The sequence below is a fragment of the Vicugna pacos genome, chromosome 14 (genome assembly GCF_048564905.1).
Source record: "Vicugna pacos chromosome 14, VicPac4, whole genome shotgun sequence".
NCBI classification, from domain to species: Eukaryota; Metazoa; Chordata; class Mammalia; order Artiodactyla; family Camelidae; genus Vicugna; species Vicugna pacos.
The window spans coordinates 1,858,500-1,884,293 of record NC_133000.1 but is presented as its reverse complement, the minus strand read 5'-3'; the positions used below and the strand labels follow the sequence as shown (position 1 = coordinate 1,884,293).

At 45.3% G+C, this 25,794-nt stretch overlaps 1 long non-coding RNA gene across 2 annotated transcripts; it reads left to right on the top strand.

The window, feature by feature from the left end:
- Positions 1–6,558: 6,558 nt before the first annotated feature.
- LOC140685472 (uncharacterized) lies at positions 6,559–10,664 on the top strand. Of its 2 annotated transcripts, none has more exons than XR_012058710.1 (4): positions 6,559–6,862; positions 8,352–8,466; positions 9,159–9,225; positions 9,321–10,664. It is a non-coding gene; the product is annotated as an uncharacterized lncRNA (long non-coding RNA). The 2 variants fall into 2 exon arrangements; XR_012058709.1 differs by lacking the exon at positions 6,559–6,862 and adding an exon at positions 6,875–7,307.
- The last annotated feature ends 15,130 nt before the right edge of the window (positions 10,665–25,794 follow it).

The window sequence follows — 25,794 nt, the reverse complement described above, 5'->3', positions numbered from 1 at the left end:
TAAAAGTATTTGTTAACTTTCAAACTATGCCTTAAATATGTGCATTTCCCTCAGGCAGTCACAGTTCTAAGCACTAGCTGAAATTCATTACAACTGCAAGCAGACCGATCTGTGTGTGTGTGTGCAGACAGGAGCGGGCTGGAGGCGTGTCACTCGCCGAGTTAGTTACCACACGTGAGACACCGGCTTCAGGAGGTGACGTCTGCTTTGTTTTACCTGCTTTGCATGGCTTTGCCAGCAGCAGCCTGTAATATTCAGGGATCCATATTAAACTTGTGGAATCAGAAGTCTGCCCACTGAGGAATTATGGCTGTAGCTGATAATAAAACTACTGTGAATTTCACCCTGGCTTTAGTATGATTGCAATCAAGATACCTGATTTTATGATTCATTTGAACGCTAGAAACTATTTTAAAGGGTATTTTTTGTTTGCTTCTCAGGAAGTTTGTCAACTTTAAACATTGATCAAAATAATGAGTCCCAGGCACATATGTGTCCATGTTTTTCCTTCTTCCTGCCAGCTGAAGCAAGGACAGATTGTGGGAACTGGTAAGTGGTCAGCATTGCTCTTAACTGTTAGGAGAAGCTGGTAGAGCTGTCCTTCATAATTTGTTCAAACATCTGGCCACCGCTGGTAAGTAGGTTAGAGAAAAACATATGCTTCTCATTTAAAGCACTGCTCATGAGGGAGACGGTGAAATTTTAAGGAAGACCAATACTGTTTTGATTATAATCTCAGAGAAAAAACCCTGCATGCTAACTAGGAATTCCAGCATCTTATTTACGAAAACTTCTATTCTGTATTATGTTTAAAAAATTATTTTAAGGAGCAAGCAATGTGGAAAAGTATCTGTTGCCTTTTTTGTTTTTTTTTCACAAATGAAATTAAACCAAACATTGGAAAGAATAGAAATATATGTATTGAAAACAATGGTAAATTTACGAGCTTTTCCTTTGGATAACACCTTTCATTCAGAATTTCAGAGTCACATGTCTGTGCCATAACCCCATTGATTAGGGGTCAGTGTGTGTGTGTTTTCCAGTTAGACTGTAATCAAGCAGCAGCCTTCTATCTCTGTGTGACAGACGAAAGGGTTCTACTAAGAGCCATTAGATTAATCCAGCTGCTTAAAGTGTGTTTTGTATTTAACCTTTTGCCAAAAAAGTCTGAGGACCCATGAGCCAGCTGGCATAAGGCAGGAGGGTGGGACTCCCTCAGCTGATCAGGACTACGGCTATGAAATTTTTATAATTTCTACTTTCAAAATGCCAAAAAAAAATCCCCCAAAACAAAAAACCTACCTTGGCTGCCGCACAACTTTGCCAAGCAATGACAGCTTCAGAAATTTTCAGCGTAAATATCTCTTCTGATTCACACTCCTTGAACACCTAAATCAAATCATTTACTTATACTTAAAAAAAAAACAGCTTAAGAGAAAAGAATAGATAATAAAGCTACATTTTTACCAGTTAAGGAGCCTTGGATTACAACTGTGTTATACTTCTGATCTATAAAAGAGGAAAACTAATTTTTAAGTAAGTAACACAATAAAGATATTGATGTCAAAAGTTAAAAACCCACATTAGTTTCATAATAATATTTTTGAAAAAGAGAGACCAAAGCTAGTCAGAATTAATTTGTCCCATTTTCCCTATCAGCTGAGTCATTATGTTACATTTACTGTATTAGAGTAAGAACCCCGTTCCTCACCCTCAAGCAGCTCTTGGGCTGCTTCCGCCCGCCGGTTCCCCTGCACGCGTCCTCCTGTGGGAGTGTGTGCGGGTCCCGCAGGTGTGGGTGCGCTGCCCCCACTCTGACAAGTCCCATGTCACGTGCTCCCTTTGATTTTTTCCCACCTGGTGCTCGCTGCAGAGACGTGTCTGACTGGCCCGTCTGCGTCATCTGAGAAGCTGTCAAAAGTCTGTGAAGATTTGGGAAGATTTCAAAAGCCTGGCTGAGCCTGCCTTCTCTAGAATAACACTTCATGACACTTTTATCCTCTATCCCAAGCCTCAGATGCTTGACTTTTTCCCCACTGCTGAAATGGGGCAACTAGAAGCCTAGGGAGAGTTAGGGAACTTCGAAAATACAAAAATCACGGACTGTTTCAACTTTCACTGAATTGTGGACATTTATATTTTCAAATTATAAGGTGTGACAGATGGGGCCTGGTTTCACTATAAACAGAGTATAAAAGAAACCTCATTTAATAACACACGGTTTTTACTAGTTCACGTCTATGAATGTTTAGCTTTACCTATCTGAATTTGTTTTCTTTATTTATATTATTTTAATAGGTAATGCAGCTACATGGCTTAAAAATCAAAGTATAAAATGTATACAGGAAACTGTCTCAGGTTTGCCCAGGAAACTCCAGACTCCCCAGCCTGCAGCCAAACATGGTCACAAGTCACTCGGGTGGCCTCCCTCGCGCTGCCAGGGTTAGCCAATAAAAACACGACTCCTGATTAATTCTAAATTTCAGATGAAAAGATGGATACTTTGTTAGCGTAAGTATGTCCCAAATATTGCCGGGGGTGCACATACACTGAAAAGAAACCTGTTTATCTCACATTCACATTTAACTGAGTGCCCTGTATTTTGTCTGGCAACCTTTATCCTTCCCGAAATTTGTACACACATGCAGGAAAAGTGCTTGCATCTTCTTTTGCTGCCCTCGGCCCCTCCTCTGCTACAGAAAAGGCAGCTCACCTCTGCACTGCTCTGCACCGGAGGGTTTCACTCAACGCTTAGGAAGATCATCCTACAGAATCATCAAAAGAGCTTTCTCTCTGTTTCCCATAATGTGTTTAACCAGACCCTTCTTGGTATACTTGTGGCGAATTCCTATATTTTGCTCTTATAAACAATGATGCAATGAATAATCTTTCTCCAATATTTTCCCAGTTTTACTGAGGCAAACTTGACATATAACATTGCGTTAGCTCAAGAGTACAACATAATGATTTGATGTGTGTATATATTGCAAAAAGATTACTTCAATAAATTCAGTTACCATCTATCACTTTATATAGTTACAATCTTTTTTCTTGTGATGAGAACTTCTAAGATTCACTCTCCCAGCAGCTCTCAGATGTGCACTGCGGTACTGTTAACTACAGTACCCACGCTGTACTTGACAGCCCCAGGACTTATTATCTCATAACTGGAGGTCTGTGCCTTCCGACCACCTTCTCACATTTCCCCCACCCTCTGCCCCCTCCTCCCGTCATTACCCATGTGTTCTGTGTCTCCAGGAGCTCGGTTTTTTAAAGTTCCACATCTCAGTGAGACCAGACAGCACCTGCCTTTCTCTGTCTGACTTACCTACCTAAGCTAATGTCCTCAAGGTCCATCCACATTGTCACAAATGGCAGGACTGTCTTCTTTCTCGTGGCTGAATGATATTCCATTCTACAAACACGCCATGTTTTCTTTATCCATCTGTCCACTGATGAATGTGCACAAAGGTTCCCTTCTGTCCACATCATCACCAACACTTAACTTTTGATTTTTTGGCAACAGCTGCCCTAACAGATGGGAGGTGACTCTTCACTGTTACTTTGACTTGCATCTCCCTGGGTGTTAGTGACGCTGAGCATCTTTTCATGCACCTGTTGGCCATTGGTATGTTTTCTTTGGAAAAGTGTCTACTCAGGTCCTTTGCCCATTTCTCAATTGGGTTATGTATGTATTTATTTATTGGCAGTTGAGTTCTATGGTTTCTTCATATATTTTGGATATTAACCCCGTATCAGATACCTGCATTGCAAACATTTTCTGCCATTCAGTAGGTTGCCTTTTCATTTAGCTGATTGTTTTCTTTGCTGCGCAGAATTTTTTAGTTTAATGTAGTCTCGTGTACTTATTTTTGCTTTTCCTGCCTATGCTTTTGATGTTAAATTCAAAGAAATATATCCCAAGAATGGCAAGAAGCTTTTCTTTCTCTGTTTTCTTCTGAGGTTTTTAATCTTTCAGGTCTTACCTGCAAGTCTTTAATCGACTCTGAGTTGGTTTTTTAGGGGTGAAAGAGTTCAGTTTGGTTATTTTGATTATTGTGTGTGGATGTCCCGTTTCTCCAACACCACTTCCTGAAGAGATTCTCTTTTCCCCATTGTATATTCTTGGCGCCACTTTTGAGGATTAGTTGACTACATATGCATCAGTTTATTCACAGACTCATAACTCTGTTCCGTTGTTCTGTGTGTCTGTTTTCATGCCAGTACCATGCTATTTTGATGACTATAACTTTGTATGCAGTTGGCCCTCTGCACCCACAGTTCTGCATCCAGGGACCCAACTAACCAGGGATCAAAATAATTTTTTTTAAAAGCAAAGCTTGACTCTGCCACACTCTGGCAACTATTTACATATTATTTACATTGTATTTACAACATTTACACACCATTTACATTTTATCAGGTATAATCAAGATGACTTAAGGTACAGGGCGGACATACGGAAATACTATGCCATTTTGTATTTGGAGCTTGAGCATCTGCAGATTGTGGTGCCCACGGTGGGGTCCTGGAACCAGCCTCCCACAGATACGGAGGGACGACTGTAGTCTGAAGCCAGGAGCGGTGACTGGCTTTGTCCTTCGTGCTCAGGGTTGCCTTAGCTATCTGTGCTCTTTTGTAGTTCCATGATAATTTCAGGGCTGTGTATTTTATTTCTATGAAAAAATGCCAATCGGATTTTGATGGAATCGCAATCAGTGTACCTTTTTGTGTACAATGGACATTTTAACACCATTAACTCTTAGAATCCATAAGCAAGAAATGCCATTCCATTTACTTGTGAATTCTTTGATTTCTTTTATAAGCATTTTATAGTTTTCAGTGTATGTAATTTGAGGCTTGCATAAAACATAATCTTTTAACAGTGTATTTTAAGGGGAAAGCAACTGAACTTTGCTTGCATGTGAAAGCTCAATACTTTTATCTCCTCCCAATTTATGGTTTTGATGTCACAATTTACCTCTTCTTATATTGTGCGCCCACTAGCAAATTACGACAGTTATCGTTCTTATTTTGTCTTTTAATCTTTATACTAGAGTTGCTAGTGATTTACGCACTACCATTACAGTATCAGATATTCTGAATTTGCCTTTACCAGTGAGTTTTGTACTTTCCTATGATTTCACTTTACCTAGTTGGCGTCCTTTTTCGCACCAAGGAACTCTTCTAGCATTCCTTGTGAGGCAATGGCAATGGCGGAGCTCCTGCTTCCGTTCGTCTGGGAATGCCCGTATGTGTTCTTCAACCCCGAAGGACAGCTGTGCAGGGCAAAGTCTTCTTGTCGTCGGGTTTTTGTTTGTTTTTTCCTCTCAGCACTTTAAATATATGGCTCCACTCTTTCTGAGCCTGCAAGGTTTCTGCTGAGAAGTCAGCTTGTAGCCTTATGAGTGTTCCCTCGTGTGCGACCAACTGGTCTTTCTTGCTTCTTTCAAGACTTTTCTGTCTTTGATTTTGACAGTCTCACTGTAGCATGTCCTGGTTGAGTCTTCTCTGACGGAGAACCTGAAGGAGGTTTTTGAGCTTCATGAGCTGAGTGTCTATATTCTCCTCATACTTTGAAAGTTTACATCCGTTATTTGTTTAAATCAGCTTTCTGTCCCATCCTGTCTCCCCTTTCCTTCTGGGACCCCCATGACGTCAATATTGTTTCTTTTGATGATTCCTTTATGTCTCATAGGCGTTCTTCACTCAGGTTCGTTTTTTCCCTCCCCTAACGGGACACGTGCACACGACCCCCTCAGGTCTGAGGCCGGCCTTCTGCTTGGCTCTGCTGCGGAGGCTCTGTTTCACTTTTTGCTTCACTTACTGTATCTTCAGCTCCAAATCTTCTGTTCAGTTCTTTTTTATGTTTTCTATTGCTTTGCTGAACTTCTCATTTTGTTCTCGTATTGTTTTCTTGATTTTATTAAATTGTTTATCTGCGTGCTCTGGCGGCTCCTGAGCTTCTTCGGAACACTCACGTTGGATCCTTTGTTGGGCAGTTCGCAGCTCTCCGTTTCTTTGGGGTCAGTTGCTGAAGATTTGCTGTGTTTCCTCGACTTTTCATGACCCCTGCAGCCTTGAGTGGGTGTCTGTGCATTTAAAGCAGTCACCTCTTCCAGACGTTTTGAACTGACTTCATAAAGGAAATACCCTCCCGTGCAGGTGGGGGCGCATTGGGTCCAGTGGTGTGGGGCACCCCGTGTGGGGACACGTGGCAGCTGCGGGGCCTCCTTGGCTTAGACAGCTGGGGTCCCCGACGTTGACAACTGCATGGTGCTTGGTGGCGAGAGCTCCGGGGGATCCTTAGAGGCTGCAGGAGGTGCTGTGGCGTCAGCGGTGCCTCCGCGTCCAGCAGCGAGGGCCTGGTCCGGCGGTGCCGCTGGAGGGGCCTGCGGGAGTGCAGCCCTGACCGTGGGCGTCCCCTGCCCGCGCCTGGGCGGGGGCGGAGGCCGCCGCAGGCACTCGGGCGGGGCCGGGAGCTCGGGCACGCGCCGCGGCCGCTCAGATGCGCAGGGCCGCGGCCGCGGCCGGGCTGTTGGTCTGCTCGGCGGAGGAAGCGGCGGGCGTCCCCTGTGGGACCGTCCACTGGCGGGCCGTCCGTGAAGGAAGCTGCAGGGAGTTGGCGGCGTCTGAAAGGACTCCGGAGGGGCTGGGGTCCTCCGATGGGCCGGCCACTGGGAACCACGGTCTCTTCCTCGGCCCGGCCTTCGTCCTGGAGCCTGCCCTTCCTTTCCGCGAGGCCTGTCCAGCTGTCCCAGCCACGCCAGCCTCTGGGTGGGCTACAGCCAGAGCAATTCTTCTTCCTGTGGTGTCCCCCAAGCCTGGGGAAGCTGGCTGCCCCCCGGCTCTCCTTTCTCTGGTGAGGGGCACTTTCTAGAGCCAGGAGCTCCCTTTGGCGCTGAGGAGGGCTGACCTGGAGGATGAGCTGAGCGGGCAAAATGAAGGCGTCCTTCCCTCCTTTTTGAGGTTTTCTGTTTTCCGCTCCGCTGTGTTGCTGAGGTTTTCTCGTGGGCTCTGAGTGCTCCCAGAGCTGTTTTCACTCAAGGATAGGAGGATGGTTGTCGTTGCTGCTGCTCGTTTTGGGGGGTCAGAGGCTGGGACCTCCCACTCTGCCACCTTGCTGACACTGCTCCTGTAATGTGCTTTCAACGTCAAGTTCCACTTGTGCGTTGCTCACACAAAGGAAAGGGGTTACCTGTTGCACAGTAGCGTTGGATCGTGCAACCTGGCTTACTAACTGTGCGTCAGTTCCAGGAGTCCTCAGTCAGTTGTCTCCGCAGACGGTCATGCCATCTGGGAACAAGGTACTTTCTCTTTCACAGTCTAGCTTTTACTTCCTTTTCCTGTCTTACTGTGTTAGCCAGGGCACCCACTGTAATGCTGGAAACCAGTGGTGAGAGGGCATCTTCGCCCTGTCCCGAAACGTGATGTCAGCCGTAGGTTTTTAAATAATGTTCTTTCTCCAGTTGAGGAAGTTCTTTATGTCCAGTTTGCTGAGAGTTTTTAATCGCAAATGGGTGTTGAATTTTGTCATATGCTTTTGCTGCATCTATTGATAAGATCCTGTGAATTTTTCTTTAGTCTGTTAACGTGATGAAGTTCTTTAACTGATATTTGACTGTTAAACCAGGCCTGCAAAGCTAATATAAACCCCACCAGGTTGCGTAATCCCTTTTATACGTGACTAGGTTTGATCTGCTCATTTTTGTGAAGGATTGCTGCATCCACATTCATGAGAACTTAGCCCACGTTTTTCTTTCCCTGTGACGTCTTTGTCTGGTTTTAGTATTAATGTCGTGCAAGCCTTACAGAGTGAAGAAGTGTTTTCTTTGTTTCTATCTTCCAGAAGAGACTGTAAAGAACTGGTACAATGTCTTCCCTCAGTGTTTGGTAAAAATCACCAGTGAACCCATGCGGGCCTGCTGTTTTCTGTTTTGGAAGGTTAATTGTTGATTTAACCGCTTTAATAGATACAGGTCTGTTCAGATTCACAAAGCTCTTTTATATGAGTTTTAAGAGATGCACCTTTCAAAGAACTGGCTCACTTCATCTAGGTCACAAAGCAGTGAGCACCGAGCTGCTCATAGTACCCCGGAGTTACCATTCTCATCTCCGTGGATCTGTGGTGATGTTCCCTTTTTCCTTTCTCTTGTTAGTAATTTGTATCCTCTCTCTTCCTTGGCCTGGCTGGAGAGTTACTGATTTTCTTGATTTTTCAAAAAGCCGACTTTTTTGGTTATGTTGATTTTTTTTCTATTGATTTCTTATTTTCAATTTCATTGACTTCTACTCTAATTTCATTATTTCTTTTGTGCTGGTTTCCTTGAACTTGATTTGCTCGTTTCTAGTTTCCTAAGGTGGAAACTTAGGTTACTGGCTTAGACCTCCCTCCCTCTGCCGTGTGCGCATCCGCTGCTGCAGCTTTGCCGCCGAGCGGCGCCTGTCCTGCGTCTCACACGTTTGGTAAGTCGTGCTTTGACTTTCATTCAGTTCAAATGATTTGAATTAAACATTTAGTTCTCTTGCGATGTCTTTGATTTTAGTGGTTTTATATTTCTCTTGAGGCTTCTCCTGTGACCGATCTGCTATTTAGGAGTGAGTTATTTGGAAGCACGTAATCTGGCGTGCAGGCACTTGGGCCCTTCATGACTACCCTCCTGCCAGTGCTTTCCGGCCGAGTCGCCCTGCGGCCCGAGAGCAGGCGTGCGGCCGTGTCCGTATCCCGGCCCGAGCAGGGCTTCCCGGAGAGGTCTCTGCTCCTCTGGGCGGGGTTCTCGGCATCCACCTGTCTGTCCCATCTGGGGGCAGTCATTTGCCCTGTGACCTCACTTCTCCGAAACTTCCCAGTCTGCTCAGCTTCTTCCTTGTTGTCGGGAGAGAGTAGCAGCCTGTAAGCGCCCCGCCCGCCGGACCAGACACTGGAGGCTTACGCCTTCCCGTTACTGGCGTTTACCTCGGGCGCTCCCCCTTCGCTCATCGCTCTGCCTTAGCTGTGTTTCTTGGGCATGAAATGTTCCCATCGGAAATTATTTTTTCTCTGATATGTGAACGCAGTTCATTTAGCTTGTTTATTTTATTGCCATGACTGGCGTGTTCTGGTTTCAGGTTTATAACTTTCATGTTCAATGAGATCTCCTTTCTCTGATTTTCTTTAGGAAGTCCTGATAATCAGCAAAGAGTGTGTCTTTGTACTGGGAGTAACCATCGTTATTAAAGCTACAGGTAATAACTTAATGCTTTATTTTCTGAACTATGGCCGACTGTAAAATTACCTCATTTCTTGTTTTTCCCCTCTCGTTCCTTCTCTCCGTCCCCAGTGTCAGCAGTGTCAGCTGCCTAGCGCCTCTCCTTCTGTTCCTCCTACTTGGCTCTTCAACATCACGTGACCTGGTACCTCTGTCTCTCAGCTGTTAGAGGCGAAGCGCACCCCCCACTCCTCCTCCCGTTTGTGGGACACTTTCTACACTCTCAGCACAGCATTTAGGTCCCTTTCCCGGGTCGCGTGCGTTGGTTAGTTCCACAGACCACGCGCATGCTGCTCGTCTTCACCCACCACTCAGGGCAGGCCCCCCACTGTTTCCTTGGCTGCCGTGAGCCCCCAGGAGTGGCAGGGAGCTACCCTCGACGTCACTAAAAAGGACTCGTAGGAACAATATCACCTGAATCCCGTCGTGCTCCTCAGCTTGCTTGTTGCTTTTATGCTTCAAGCATAAACTGTGTCACTGTGTTTCCCCTGAGGCTTTCCCAGAGCCCCCAGTCTAAGGTGACTGAGTACAAACACACAGCCCCGAGTGCCGGATGCTTGGCGAGAAGGAGGAGGAGGAGAAAAGGTCACACGTGCCGGACGGACTCGCCCTTCGTGCTGCTTCACTTCTGCCTGCGTTACTGACACTATTAGCTTCTATTTCATTCTTAAAACTGCTCGACGTTGTCATGATGTATTGCCATTTCTGTACAGCATTCTGGATTGTATTTATGTTTCATTTAGTATTTTCTAAAAATGTTATTTCTAGGTAGCTTAATTCTGCTGTAGCAGAGACACACTTTGTATGATTTCAGTGGTTTGAAATTTGGTGAGACTCACCTCAGAGCCCAGAAAACAGCCTGTTCCAGTAAGTATCCCACGTGCACTGAGAAGGTGAGCGCAGTGTTCTAGAGAAGTCAGCTGGGCCAGATCTGTTACGAGTGTTATTTGAATATTCTGTGTATGATTCTTTTTAATCTGCTCCATTAGCAATTAAGAGCGAGTGTTAAAGACTCTCATTGTGACTGTGGACTTGACTATTCCTCTTTTTGGCTCTTTCAGCTTTTAATTCATATATTTGAAGCGTATTTTACTAGCTACAAACAAATTCTGAATTTATCGACCTAGCTGACTGGCCCTTTTATCGTTAGGGAGCGTCTCTCTGTTTCCAGTGGTGCTTCCCGCCTTGAAGGTTACACTTCATGTAACTTACAATTCTTTTAACCTTTCCTTATCCTTATAGTTAAAGGATATCTCTTGTAAATAGCATATATTTGGGGATTTAAAAAAAATCCCCAATCCTTGCCTTTTAATTGGAGTTTTAATTTAACTGATATAGTTGACATTACATGTACAAACTATTTACTATCTGTCCTCTCTGGTTATTTTATCCCTTTATTAAATTGTTTTAAGTTAATCAAATATTTGTGATTGTTTTTTATTTCATTTTTCCTCTCTGTAGGCTTACTGGTATAACCCTATAGACTTCAACATAAAGTCTGCATGGACTGGGGCCACTCTAAGTAAGACGTACGTTTTATTACTTCTTCATTAATGCAAGGTTGAATTCCACTGACCTCGCCTCCTTTTAGTGCTATTAATGTCTTGTACTGCAGTCGTGCGTGCACTTTCAGGCATATGACATGCCTACTAGTGTTATGTAGAGGAATCGTCCTTTAAATTTACCTACATGTTCACTTTTTCCATTGTTCCTCCCTCCTCTCTCTGCTTCCATGTTTCCATCGTTTTCCTGTTGCTGGAAGAATGTCCTGACTATTTCTTTCACTGCAGGTTTGCTATTAGAAAAGCCTCACGGCTTGTGTGTGTGTAAAGGTCTTTCTTTCCAGAGGATTGTGTCCGCTGGATGCAGTGTTCTGGGTCGGGGTCACTTCCTCCAGCACACTGAAGTGGCCGGTCCATTTTCTTCACGCTTGGGTAACTTCTGCTGAGAATCAGCTCCCAGGACTGTTGCTCCTTTTAAGGAAATGAGTCTATTTTCCCTTAGATGCTTTGAACATTTTCCTTTTCGCCTTTTGGCAGCTTTACTCTGCTGCTAATGTGCAGATGTATGTTTTTTCTTTTTAATTTAATTTGCTTGAGGTCAGAGTTTTTCTTTAATCTTTGACTTGTGTCTTTCATCAGTTTTGAAAATTCTCAGCTCCTGTGTCCTCCAGTAGAGCGTCCATCTCCCAGCCTGTCCCCTCTGTCTGGGGCCACATCACACACTCTCGGGTCTCCCACAGAGCCTCTCCCCAGTCTTCTGTGCGGCCTGCCTTTCACTCGGAAAGGGTTCCTCCCACATTTCAGGAACAGGCACTCCTGCAGCCCCAGCCTTGCGCTGGGTGAGCCGCTCTCCTGCGTCTGGCCTGCCGCTGGGACTATCGGCTGAGCAGCCGATTTCAGTTGTTTTATAGCTTTATAATTCCCATTTGCTTCTGTTCGGCAGATCCCCTTGAACATATTAACCTGATAATTCTTCACCCCCTGCGGAGCTGCGGCTGGTCTCTGTTTTCCCTCTTGGGTTTTGATCGCCGGGCTCTCTCTCCTAATAGCTTGATGATAAATGACCGCATGGAGGATACTGTGTATAAATACTACAGAGGCGCGAAAAGCATCACCTTCATCGAGGGACTATTCCTTTTTTCTGGAGGATAGCTGAACAGGGACAGACCTGCTTGGTCCATTCTGGCTGGAGATGTTTCAAATTGTGTTTCTGCCTCAGTGAAGGACACTTTCTAATTTTCCCTTTCTCCTACAGGATAGTACTTTGGGGATCTGATCTGAAACCTCATAGTGTTGCACGACCCCTTCTCTTTGTCTCGTCCTGAACTTCCATGTCTGTGTTCTCAGCCTAATGCGTCATCACCTGCCTCCACAAAGATGCTCACTTCCCCATGACCACCTTTCCTCCAGGCTCTTCTCTTCTCAAATGCAGGCAGCCTCAGTACGCCTAAATCTCGACGCTTGTCTCCCTTGACCGCGGGTACGCTAGGCTCCCCCCAGGGCCATGTCCCGTCTCTTACCGTCCTGGCCTCTCCAGCTGTAGATGCCCTGGCTGTTGCAGAGAACACAGAGAGTCTCTAGCAGGTTGCTGCTGCTGCTGTTTCAATTTTAGCAGCTTTACATACTGCTCCAGGCAGGACATCGGGCTGATGGAATCCACTCCGTCAGAGCCAAAGGCAAAGACACTGACTCTTTCCTACCGGTTCCGCTGCCACCACTGGGATGTGAGTCCCCATCACATCTCACCTGGGCTGCAGAGTTGGTCACCCTGCTTCCACCCCTGCCCTCTTATAATCAGGCCACTCTCCACAGAGCAGCCAGGGTGATAGCTCAGAAGTACAGCCTTCTGGGGGATGTGAGGGAAAACAGCAAGCCTGCGAGGCCCTGCGTAGCAGCCCCATATCCCATCTTCTTCCCGGGAAGAAGTGCACCCTCGGAGGGCCAGAATCTGCGCCTGCTTTTCTGTGGACGTGTTCCAAGCACTGGGAACAACTGCAGAAATGCGCAAAGGATCAGGTGAGTGGGAAACACACAGAAATATTCTAGTAGAGAAAGGTAATCAAAGTAACCTAATAATTAGGGAATTTCACTCATTCATCAATGTTTACTGAGGTACCAGGGCACTGAAGTGATAACAAGCAAGGCAGGCGCTTGGAGCGCAGGGAACTTCCTCTGTGAGGAAACGTGGATGTGTTGTGTGTGCGCACAATGTACACTGTATCAAATCATCACACCGTCGACTGCAAACATCTTAGAATTTTCTTCGTCAATGTTACTTCAATAAAGCTGAAAAAAGAGTTACTTGCTACTTTTCCAGTGTTTTTGAAATGACCGCAGATGCTCCCTCATGGCTGCGAGGTTTCCCGCCTCTCCGCCGAGGAGGAGATGGTGAGAACCGTGCTACGAAGCTGCAGCCACGAGCACTTCCCTGCAGAACTCTGCCTGGACAGGCTGTGCCCCACGGCCCCAGGAACCTGTGGCACAAATCAACTTCCAAGGAGCTTTTACGTTAAATAAAAAGCAGGTTAAATCACGAAAGACTGTTCACGGTATTTATTTGATCATGAACTGATAGTTTTTCAAAGTCACTTTCCATTTTGTAAAAGTTGTCTCTACTCTCATTTCTGCTGCTGGGAGAGACGCCACAGTGCAGGTCAGACGCGTGTTCTGTTAGGACGCGTTCCTCCGCACACGGCCCCACCCTGTCCTTCTAACATCTGTGACCTTGAGAGTGCCACCAATGAGACATGAGGGGAAACTGAGGCTGTGACAGCACCTTCTTTCTTGCTCTAAGAGCCTCCTGCAGGGAGGACAGAGCTGAGCGACACGGCAGGAAACCCTGAGCAATGACATAGTAACTGGCTCTGACACCCACTCCCCTGAACACATCCCATAAACACCTTAAATCTGTGCTGAAATGTTTTCAAAACAGCGTTGGTCAGCTCTGCCTAAGGAGACGCGCCCTCAGCCATTGCTCCGCGGGGCCGCCGAGCCACGCCACGGCCGCCGCCGCCGCAGGAAGAGCCGGGGACCCGCCGCAGCCCCCGCGCAGCCGCGGCGGGAGGCGCAGCGGCGCGCCCACGGCTGTGGTCCCCGCAAGCGAGCAGAGACGCCAAGACAGGCCCGACACGAGTGACCAGGGCGCCGGCCAGCTCCTCCCCCGGGACCCGCGGGCGCCCCACCTCGCCGTCGTTCATGATTACGTTAGAGGCAATTGCCCACGACTGATTCCAGGCACCGAGCCGCATTCTCCGTGGGTCCTAGGAATCCTCACTGTAGTCAGCCTGCCAGGTGACTCCTGTGCACGCTGAAGTTTAAAAAAACACAACTGACAGAGATTAAAAAAGCAACCACAGTGACCGCTAACCACATCTGCTGATGGGGAGTGGGGCTGACTCATTCTTCCTCTGTTCAATCTTAAGCTGAATTTTTGTAAACAGAGTTGCTTTTGTTTATCCTACATCTTTTAGTTTTCGCTTCATGTCCTGGGAATCTGTCTGTAGGAAAACCCTTGGATGTGCTGTAAATGTATTTTGGAAGAAAATACTTGGCTATGTTTATCCCAGTGAAATTAGAAAGAGCTGCAGACTGAGATGCCAGGAGTATAAGAGAATTAACATTAACATTTATATTTAGGGCCAGAACACAGGCTGGGCAACGAGACACATTCTGACGGTGTTTAATACGGAGCTGAAGATGGCAGAAGTGAGTCCAAAATGTCTGTACAGCGGGACCCACGGCCGCCAGGCAGTCGTCCCCATCACCATCACCACGGTCAGTATGCACACCGTGTGCTCCCTGTGTTCAGCCCCCTTGCAGGCATTATCACATTAAATTCTCAACACAGTCTAAGTAGCTTCTGGACAGATCTTTCCTCTCCCAACAGGATTTTCCCTGCCCTCTTCAGTGTTCCAGTTCCAATCGATGCCACACTCATCCACTCAACTGGCTATGTCAACAGCTGTGGAGTTACCCTGACAGACGGCCCTTTCTCTCACACCTCTTTCCTTCCCTCCCATCCAACATACATACGCCTTACGGGTTAGATGTAGTGATTCAGAAGACCATTTAGATACACATAAATATACCTGGTGGATAAAAACCTAATGTAATACTTCATGCGTGTGCAGACTCGTAAGTTCAACTATATGTTGTCTATGGAAGACACATTTTCGATTCAAAGATACAAACAGATTGAAAGTAAATGGATAGAAGAGACATCACTCTAACAGCAGTCAGGTTCAAGGTTAAGGCCAGACATTTAAATCTGAAATTCTCAAAACTACAGTAAGGGATCACCTCACACCAGTCAGAATGGCCATCATTAAAAAGCCCACAAATGATAGATGCTGGAGAGGCTGAGGAGAAAAGCGAGCCCTCCTACACTGCTGGTGGGAATGCAGCTTGGTGTAGCCACTGTGGAAAACAGTATGGAGATTCCTCAAAAAACTAAAAATAGACTTACCATAGGATCCAGCATATGTCCACTCCTGGGCATATATCTGGAGGGAACACTAATTTGAAAAGATACATGCACCCCAGTGTTCACAGCAGCACTGTTTACAACAGCCAAGGCATGGAAATAACCTAAATGCTCATTGACAGATGACTGGATAAAGAAGTTGTGGTATATTTATATGATGGAATACTACTCAGCCATAAAAATAAAATAATGCCATTTGCAGCAACATGGATGGACCTGGAGATCGTCATTCTAAGTGAAGTAAGCCAGAAAGAAAAAGACAAATACCATATGAGATCGCTCATACGTGGAATCTAAAAAAAAAAAAAGAAAGAAAAAAGAGGACACTAATGAACTCATCTACAAAACAGAAACAGACTCGCAGACATAGTAGATAATCTTACGGTAACTGGGGGAAAGGGGGTGGGAAGGGATAAATTTGGGAGTCTGAGATTTGCAAAGGTTAACCACTATATATAAAAATAGATTAAAAAACCAAATTTCTTCTGTAGAGCACAGGGAACTATATTCAATACCTTGCAATAACCTTTAAAAAAAAGAATGTGAAAACAAATACACGTATGTATATGCATGACTGGGACATGATGCTGTGCACCAGAGGTTGACACATTGTAACTGACTATACTTCCATAAAAATAATAAAATAAAAAATAAATTTGCGAGTCATCAGTGGACAGATGCTATGTGAAGTGTGGGGCTGTGTGTGATCCCCTATACAAACATGGTGAGATGAAATATCAGGTCTGCAGCTTGAGCTCAGAGCAGTCCAGCATCTGAAGGTCAAGGTGACAAGCAGCAAAGGGGAGCACAAAGGAGTCACCGGGAAGGAAGGGAAAACCAGGAGCATGGGAAGCCAAGCCGTCGCATGTTCGCAGTGCGAGCAGCTTTGTCAGCCGTTGCTAAGAAGGTAAGTAAGGAGGGTTCATGCTGATTACTGGATTTGCCACAGTTAAGATTTGGGAGACCTCTGGTCGTTCCAGAGGATGGTGGGTGAGTACGAAGCCTTAGCTGGAGCAGGTTCAAGACCACACAGGCGCACCAGGGTGCGGACTGCGACGCGGCAAGGCTGCCTTGCCCTGCCTGCCTCGGGCGCCCCACCGCCCGCCCCACCCGTCAGAGACCCCCGCAGGGCCGCTCAACACGCGTCTGCGCAGCCCCGCCGCGCAGGAGGGATCGTAGGCGCAAGGAAAAGCAAAGACAACAGATTGTTTGTTCCAAAGACGACACCGACAGTGAAGTGTCACTTAACTTTCACAGCATTTTTGAAATATTGACTTACGTTGATATTTTTAAGAATTTATTGTTAAAAATAAAAGCACATTTGAAATGGTAGGTGGAAACATACCTGTCTAAATAAAATTTCAGATGTATGAGCAGTAGGTTTTTAAAGACATTTACCCAAACATTAGTGGTTGGTAGGACCATGAGGTAAAAAAAAAGTCTATTATTTACTGCTATCCAGAATTGAAGGAAGAAACTCATCACCATCATTCTCAGCTCAGAAAAATATGAGCCACTGGCCCAGGGTCACCAGATAATGATGGAAGACGTGTACTTGCATCTCTACGTGTATTCGTAGCCAATTGCTAAAAAGCAATCAAAATAGAAATTCGTTATAGGAAGGGCAATCAGAGGTTTACTGGTGACAGAGAAAAGCCGTGGGTAGAGAGGATACCTTCAGTATAAGCCAACTTCAAAGCACTTACACGTACAGGGGCACCGTGGTCAGGAGGCGGGAGGTTTTCACCATGTCTTATTGGAGTAAAACTCCTAAATCCACAGTTGATGAAAGAAGCTCCAAGTGCCCTGAGCACCAGTGTGCTTCCTGGACAAGGTGAGGGGCTCGGAGGCTGGTGGTCCGGCCGGGACTCACGGCAACCCTAGTGTCTCTGTGGTGCGGTCAGGGCCGTGTGGAATCCTGGCATCAGGCACCTACACTGCCCTCAGACTGTGTCCATGGGGATCGGCTCTGCTGACGTGTCCTGGAGTGACAGGACCAGCAGCTGCAGAGGAAACGTTATTCCAAAGATACATGCCGACTTCAGGACGGAACTTCAAGAGGCTGGGCCAGAGAAGTCCCTGGTGAGGCTGAGCCACAGAGGGTGGGGGATGAGCATGGACTTTGAGACCAGATGCCTGGGTTCAAATACCACCTTCGCTGCTTCCGCTGTGTAATGCTGGGCGACTCACCAGCCTCTCTGTGCACGGTCACCGTGTCTGCAAAATGAGAAGGACGATGACACACACCTCCCAGGGTGCTGGGAGGATGGCACCGACCCGAACGAGTCACATTCGGAGATCAGTGTGGGGCACGGTCTGTGAGCTATACGAGTGTTTGATTTCTGTAATCACACTGGAATGAGTTATTCGGGTGAGAGCACACGTCATGTCCTTGTAGCTCGGTGGTGTTCCAAGTACCCAACGTCCAAAGTCCCCACGTGAAGCTGCATGACGTTCTGATTAGAAAAAGTGAACGAAAAGGTGGGAGGAATTTCAAAAAATAATCCAGACTGCAGGGCCATGAAGAGATTCCACGTAACGATGCTTGTGGAGGAAAGCTAATGAGTGTCCCCTGGCAGCATGTGGCTCTGAATGTCACTGGGATTGTGTTTAGCAGGACTTCTGTGGCTCGGAGTTGCCCTATGTCAGTTTTTATAGCCTGAAATAAGCCCATAGCTCAAGGCTTGGAAATAAAACTGGGAATATCCAAGCTAGTTATTGTCAGGACATTTTTGTATATTTAAGAGAAATAATTACAGAGTTTGTTTATTCAAAGGCAAATATTTCATACTCAAAATGGTAGTAATTCTTTGAAAGAATAACGGTGAGTACGAGACAGACTTTGCAGCTGCTATGTTTATCTGTGGCTAATACTATAAAAGTGAGAATAATTAAACTGTGTCTTGCTATTTTCTGGGAGGGAGGAAAAGCCCGAAACGCTTTCTATTTTCCTCTTTTTCCGTTTTAAAATACACCCTTTAAATGGGTGTCCACCGCTCTTCACTGACCCTGCCTCGACCACTCATGCAGGAAGACCGTGGGCCCGAGCTGTGTGCCTGATGTGGCAGCTACCAGCTACGTGGGGCCACGAACCTCCCGAACTGGAACTAGTGGGACTGAGAGTCTGTGACTTTAATTTATTAATTTTCATTTAAGTTTAAAAACTGATGATGTATCAAGTTACTGAAAACTTTAAGTACATTTAGAACAACTTGAGTATTTCAATCTCCTTTTTCAACTATAAATTTTATGGAATCTAAATACGGATCCAGTATGTCCAATGAAACTTTATATTTAAATTAAGATGTCTGTAAGCACAAAACACACACTAGATTTCAAAAACTCAGTATTCAAAACAAAAAATAAGTTATTTCATTAAAATCTTTATAATATTGATTTGTACTGAAACTATATTTCAGGTATATTGAATTAAATATTAAAATCAATTTCACTTACTTCTTTTTACTTTCTTTTTAATGTGGATACTAGAACATTAAAAACTGTATCTATAGTTTGTGTTATACTTCATTGGACACTGACCTTATATCCAAGAAGGTACAACTTCCTCAGAGGATAAGAAATTATAAATCTAAAGCAAGGGTTATCATTTAATACTAATCCTTTGAGTGAGAAAGTACTTGATATGCTCATTTAAGAAATCAAACTTACACTCACAACTTGTATTGGAAGTCTGATTCCCCCACTTCTTTTGAGAACATACAGACATTACTGAATTAACGTGAGTCTCATAAGAGAATCCAGTAGTAAACTTGCTTTGCTTTATTAATGTATTAATAAATAGCTTATTTATGACTATCTAAGATATAATGTAGTCTTACAGGTGTTTAATAAATACTAGTTTTCTTAGATCTTTTAAAAATAATAAGTATTATGTAGTTGACGATGCTGAATGAGAGTTCTATTTCATATACAATCATTTTTTTGTAATTTGTAGACCTCACTATAGTACTACATATGTACATATATAAAATGTTATGCTATGTAATTTAAATTTCATTTGAAATGTTTTATTTAACTTGTTAAAATTCTCTTTTAAATAAACCAAATGCCAAAACTCTCTAAGGGAAGAACTACATCATGCTAGGCATTCCGTTTTCCAGCCTCTAGCTTCAGTGTGTGTATACCATATTGAGTGACGGGTGGCCAGCGCAAACTCCATGCATACATAGGCATTTTGTGTTCCTTTTAGGACTAATTACAGACTACTGAGTAGGAATTCAGCTAGTCATTATGAAGGACATATCTGAAAATTTATTTGTATTGACTATATGAGGGACAAATTAATATATTATTTTTTCTTGCATTAATTTTGTCTTAGTTTTCATTAGAAATTTTCAAACATGACAAAGTAGAGTTTAGTATAGTGAATTATCATATTTCTATTACCAAGAGTCATCAACTGCCAGTATCTCTCTAATCTTACTTCATATTTGTCTCTAAACAGTTTTCTCCAAAGTATTATTAAGTATTATTTAATTCATTCGTAAACGTCTTGATAAGGGTATTTAAATTTTGTGCAAAAGAGTTAGCATGCCATTTTTACCTAATAGGGACCCCGTATGCAAGCATCATTTAAAAGGTGGCTTGTCTGGGCTGGGATACAAACAAACAAGATCTGCTTTTTGAAGGCTTTGTGGTCTAGCCTTAGGACGGGCCACCTCCCACACCACACCGACGGGCACAGGTACAGGATGCAAGTCTGCAGGTACCTGCCTCCCTAGTGTGGTCGCTGTGTGCAGGCTGGACCCAATTTCCTCAACAGGTGGAGTTGTATTTAAACCATACAATCTGTAGAGTTTTGCAGGACGTATATTCAGCTTTGAAATCAGTTAAAACGAAATTTCTATTAATTACCAGCAAATAAAGGAGAGAGAAAGGGAGATGAGAAACGGAAGGTGAAAAAGTAAAGGCAGGGAGTTTGATGTGAGGTGCTGAACATCTTTTTCTCCCCACTCATGCTTTTACGGGTGTGTGTACATGTATGTGTACGTACGTATCTATCTGGCTTTAAAACAGAGAAACCACATAAAGTTTTAACTGAAGGCAAAACAGGCTGAAGGGAACTTTCAAAAACTGTCTGTCACAGGGAACGGGCGGCAGAGAGCCGAGAACGGCGGTGAGAAGTGCAGCCGTCACCCCGCCGCCCCGCACCCCAGCCCCCAGGACATACGCGGGACGCTCGGGCCATCGGACCGTCGCACTGATGGAGACGCAGTTCTGGGGAGGGGCCGTCACCAAGGCGACGGTCCCTCCTGGTACCTAAGCGCATCCTTGTCAAAAAGGCCTCTATCAGGACGAGCCTGAGGTTCCTCCCTGTCGGTGTCAAGTGCAGCCCTCCCGGCTGGGGAGGACCCAGTGGCTCCTCACAGGCTGACGGAGGCCACCTCCCTCGTCTCGGCCTCAGGCAGGCGGCCCTGGAAACGGAAGTCCCCGAGCGCTGAGGCCCTCAACCCAGCCGCTCTCTGGACCACCGTCCTCCCCTGCGGAGCCCCGTCGTGCGCGTGCGCATGCGTCTGTGCTCAAGCGTGCATCTGTGCACGTGCGTGCGTCCGTCCGTGCTCGTGCGTGCGTCCGTGCTCGTGCGCGGACTGCGCGTGTGTCCGCGTACGTGCACGTGCGTGCGCACCAGCATCCTGTGCGCTCGCGGGTACCACGCGCTGAACCTCTGGTGATGCTGGTCTTTGGTGAGGTAACGCCGAGATGGTAGGGGTTCTAAAACAACTTTCGTTTTACCCCCTCCGCCCGGAAGTTATATGAAAGGTGGGCTTTTCCCCCCTAAAGATCCTACTCCATTCATAAGTTATTATTATTGTTTTTTCAGTAATGGTTTAAAGGAATGCTCTTTAGACTTCAAAGGGAATGCACACACCTTTTCACTGGGAATTCATGGAAAATCCTGGAAAGCTTCCTTGGCACTCAACACACTGTCTTTGAGGGAATCCTGTGGGCCAGGAAAGGCCCGTAAAGAACGGTGATCTCGGGATTTCTTCATGAAAAACACTGTTTCTGGGGAGAACTTCCCTAGCTCTCTTCACACAGCACTGAGTATTTCCGTTTCCTTCCAAATTCAGTTCACTGCAGGTTTTAAAACATGTTTTCATAGTTTTCCTCCCTACTCCATTTTCTCCGTTCACTTAGATTTTAAAGAAATAAAAAATTGAAGAACTACTGTATTTCATACATTACATCTCCCCATAATCCACAGAAAAGGGATCACTGCAGAAAATGGAATCCCGGACGTCCCTGTCTCTGAAAGATCGCTAATCCTGGTTAATCCTCCGTCTGATGAAAGATGTGTCTGCACGTGGAGAGGAAATTTGCTAAAGCCTCATCTAGGGATCAAAGGTCTTTTAAGAATCAGAGCTGCAGTGAAAGACAATGACAGAATTATTAAACATGACTACATTTCATCATAAGAGATTAACTATTTACTGTAGTATTAAAGGGCTAAAATGAAATTAAAGTCCATCAACCATTTTCATTTAACTGAGGCAAAAATTAAACCCAAGAGCATCATAGTGACAAAGAACAATTTGGTCCTTTCTTCAGGAATTTTTTTTTGTCTCTGGATTATAATTATTGGTGATAATTGCATTCTTGCTGCAAAGAGATTAGGCAAAATAATAAAACTTTTGTCACAGGAAACCATTGTACAATTTGCTGGAGCTCAAATATTATGAAAATATGGATTATGAAATATTTTATACTTACATAAGACAATATTAATATACTTAACTGTAAGAAACTTCAGTTGTGTGTAATCTTACACATGTATATGTATTATTTAATGTATTGAATGCTGACCCAGATATATTTCTCAAATATCCACAGCTACTTATTTATGTGGTACACTACAAAGAGATGAAAATATATTTCATTAGAAGTTTAACAGATTCCTCCAGGCGTCACATTACAATTACTCATCTAAAAACACTTTAAATAAAAATAAATTTTGACCCAAAAGAACCTGGTATTATTTCTGTCTTACCTAATGGAAGTGCTCCTGAAAATTCCTTTCTACATTGTCTTTTAAAATCATTTAGATTTAGGTATTCTTTATGTACAATATAATACAGACACTGGAAATGTATAGTTTAGTTGGTTTTGACAAACGTGTATACACATGTAGTCACCACCCCAGTCAAGATGCAGAACGTTTCCATCATTGCTAAGATCCCTCACCTCTTCAACAGTCTATCTCACCACCATCCCTGGCCTCAGACAATGACTTTCTGTTGCTAAAAATTAAATACTTTTCCTAGAGTTTCATATAAATTGATTCATGTACAATGTGTGACACTCTTTTCTGTTTGGCCTGGTTTTCTCAGCATAAAGTTTTTGACACCCATGATGTTGAGTGTATCAGCAGCTTATTCCCTTTAGCTGCTGAGCAGAATCCCATTGCAGGAACATGACACAGCTTGCTTCTCTGTTCTCCAGGTGATGGGCATTTGGCTTGTTTCCAGGTTAGGGCTGTGATTCACAGCACCTCTGCGATCTTCCACGTAGAAGCCTCTTCATGCATGTGTGTTATCCTTTCTCTTGCGTAAATGCCTGAGTGTGGAGTTGTTAGATCGTATGATAAGAGCACATGTAACTCTATATAAACTTCCAGAAAGGAATTAAAAGTATTGTGACAGTTACATTCCCACTAGAAGTGCATGAGGAGAATTCCCATTATTCCACATCCTCACACACTTACACAAGCACCTTTATATCATGATTCTTAGTGCTGTATAACACATTCACTTGGATTTTGTTTATCTGATGATATCTTTTTTTTCTCAAAGAAATAAAAGTAGATATGAAAGAAGAAACATTTTAGAACTGACACCACGGAAACACAAAGGATCATAAGGAAACTACAGGCAATTAAACCCAACAAATGGACACCCTAGAAGAAATGGGAATAGTTCTAGAAACACACAACCTACCAGCACTCAGGCATGAAGAAACAGAGAATCTGGACAGACGGAGTAAGTCTGGAGACTTAAGGAGTAACAAATCAGTAATCAGTAATCTAAAACTTTCCAAGAAGGGAAGTCCAGGGCCAGACGGCTTCACTGGGCAATCCTACCAAACAGTTAAAGAACTAACACTGATCTTTCTCAAACTCTTCAAAAAGTACAAAAGGAGAAAACACTTCTAAACTTATTTTAAGGGGCCAGCATTACCATGATACCAAAACCAGAAAAAGGCAGTATAAGAAAAAAATTTACAGGCCAGTATCCCTGATGAACATAGTTGCATAAATTCTCAACAAAATATTAGCAAAATTCGATAGTACATTAGAAGGATCACTCAGCACGACCAAGTGGGATTTATTCCTAGGATGCAAGGACGGTCCGCCATGTGCGTATCAATCAAGGCCATTAATAGGGAATAAAGTCCCCGCCTTGGTCTGATCACAAGTGAAAGAAAGCCCAGAGGTGAGCTAAGGTAACCAGGAATTTGCTTTCGTCCGTGTGTGATTCCAGGGGAAGACAGGTAAGAGATGTCATTGTGGGATCAAAATGTCAGGGGCCTTGGCTTCTTGGGTGTTCATTCCCAAGGTCATTTTGTGGCCCAAAGTGGTGACCAGAGTTCCAGCCATTGTGTCCTAACTCCAGCAAACGGGAATGAGAAGGAGACAAAAGGCCTGCCTCCACTCTCCCTCAAGGACCATGTGTAGAAGTTACCATTCACGTCTGCAGGTTGTTGTCCAGAATTTAGTGCCGTGGCCACCCTCAGCTGCCAGGGCGGAAGGGCACTGTAGTCCTGGGCGGGCGGTCAGGTGGCCCGCTGAAAACTGGAGGTTCTGTTACAGGAGCACAGAAGCACACTGGAGGGCGCTCAGCAGTCGGCACTGATGAGATCACTCTTCTATAAGCTTTTTCCCAGTCTGGCTAGAAAAAACTGTCCTAAGGATATTACGTACATCTCTGACTGACTAAGCAGAGGGGGCTGACATGGTTTCACTTTTCTCAGTGTTGGAGGAGCTCATTGGGAGGATGTGACTGCAGGTTGACCCACGAGCTGGACCCAACCTATCGGAGGCTCCTCACCCGCTCCCCATCCTTGGAATGCCTGTTCCACCCACCATTCCCACACGGGGGCCTGTGTCAAGGGTGCAGCCTTGAAAGACTAATGTGACGTTGAGACCGCTTGGACTGAACGTGTGGCTGAACCAGGTAAAACCTCTGCGTAAACTGTTAAGATTGGACGCCAAGACCTACCCGCCTTGCGACCAGCCGCCCAAACAAGCCGCAGATGCGAGCGCCTTTGCTTAGCACCCCTGCCGCCTGCCAGTCTGGAGCGGCGGCCGGTCTCCTCAGGCTCTCGCTGTCCTCTGTGTACAGGGGCCAGTGTCAGATTTCTCCTGGGACGTTCTGGAGGTTGTGAACCGGCCCTCAGCGCTCAGCACGATCACGCTTGCACCAGTGAGCATCAGATGCCTGGGGAGCGTCGTCAGGAACACAGCCGCGTTTCTCCTCTATCCCAGGCCGTGGAACCAGAGTTCACGGACGCCGTGCCCTTGTTTCAAGACCATTTCCGTGCGAGGCAGAGTGCATGTGAGCAGCGATGCTGTGGCTCTGCTCTCCCTGGGCACATTCTGTCACCACCTGGAGAGACAGGTGAACCTCTCCTCTGCTGGACCGACACTCATGCTTTGTTTGGGGATCACACGGTGGTGGGAATGGGGATCTGGTGTCCTGCGCTGTTTGGTGCAGGATGGTGCTGAGCAGGTCTGGGATCTGGTGCATCCTGGCCAAGCAGCTGGCACTTGTAGCTCCTTTTTCAGCCACCGCCCCTGCCTCTCATTCACCATCCTGGTCCAGGTACTTTTTGTTGTCTGAGCATTTCAGCACTCTCAGGTCAGCTACAATTCTGATTCACAAGAAACATAAATTCAGCTAAAAAATTTGCTGAAGCACAAGGAAATTTTATCCACTCATAGCACTGATGTATTCAGCAAACACTGACTGTGTGCCCAGCACTGTGCTAGCTCCTGAGGCTAGAGCAGGGGACTGAGTTCCTCACCTTTTATTGGGGATTCAGACAATAAGCAAACACATGCACATGCAGTATAACATCGGGAAAAGATATAGGTAAGTTTTATGAGGAAGAATAAAGTGGGGTAAGCTGACTCTAAACCTGCCTTGGGTCCCTGGAGAGGAGCTGGTGTGTTCCAGAGAACAGGAGGACGGGAACGAGCCAGGCCCTGGATGTCACACAGCTCAGACCCGTCGTCCCAGTGGGCTTCCCTCTACCCGTCTGTTCAGGCTTGTCCCTCCCTTCTGCAGACCTTCTCTGCTGCTCTGGGCCGCAGGGCCAAAGCGGGGCACAGAGGGTAAGCTTCCGCATTTCACAGCACATCAGCCACCGGGGAAGGCTGCCCTGCTCTTACTGTGTGACCTCCTGATGACAGAGTCTGATCCTGGCCACTCTAGATTTAAACCGGAGGCCACCGTGCCCTCCCGATTTGATGCCCAAATTGTCTTTGCTCATCAGGGAGGTCAGTTTCCTGGCCCCCAGCTCCCCTGGGAAGCAATTCTGTGGC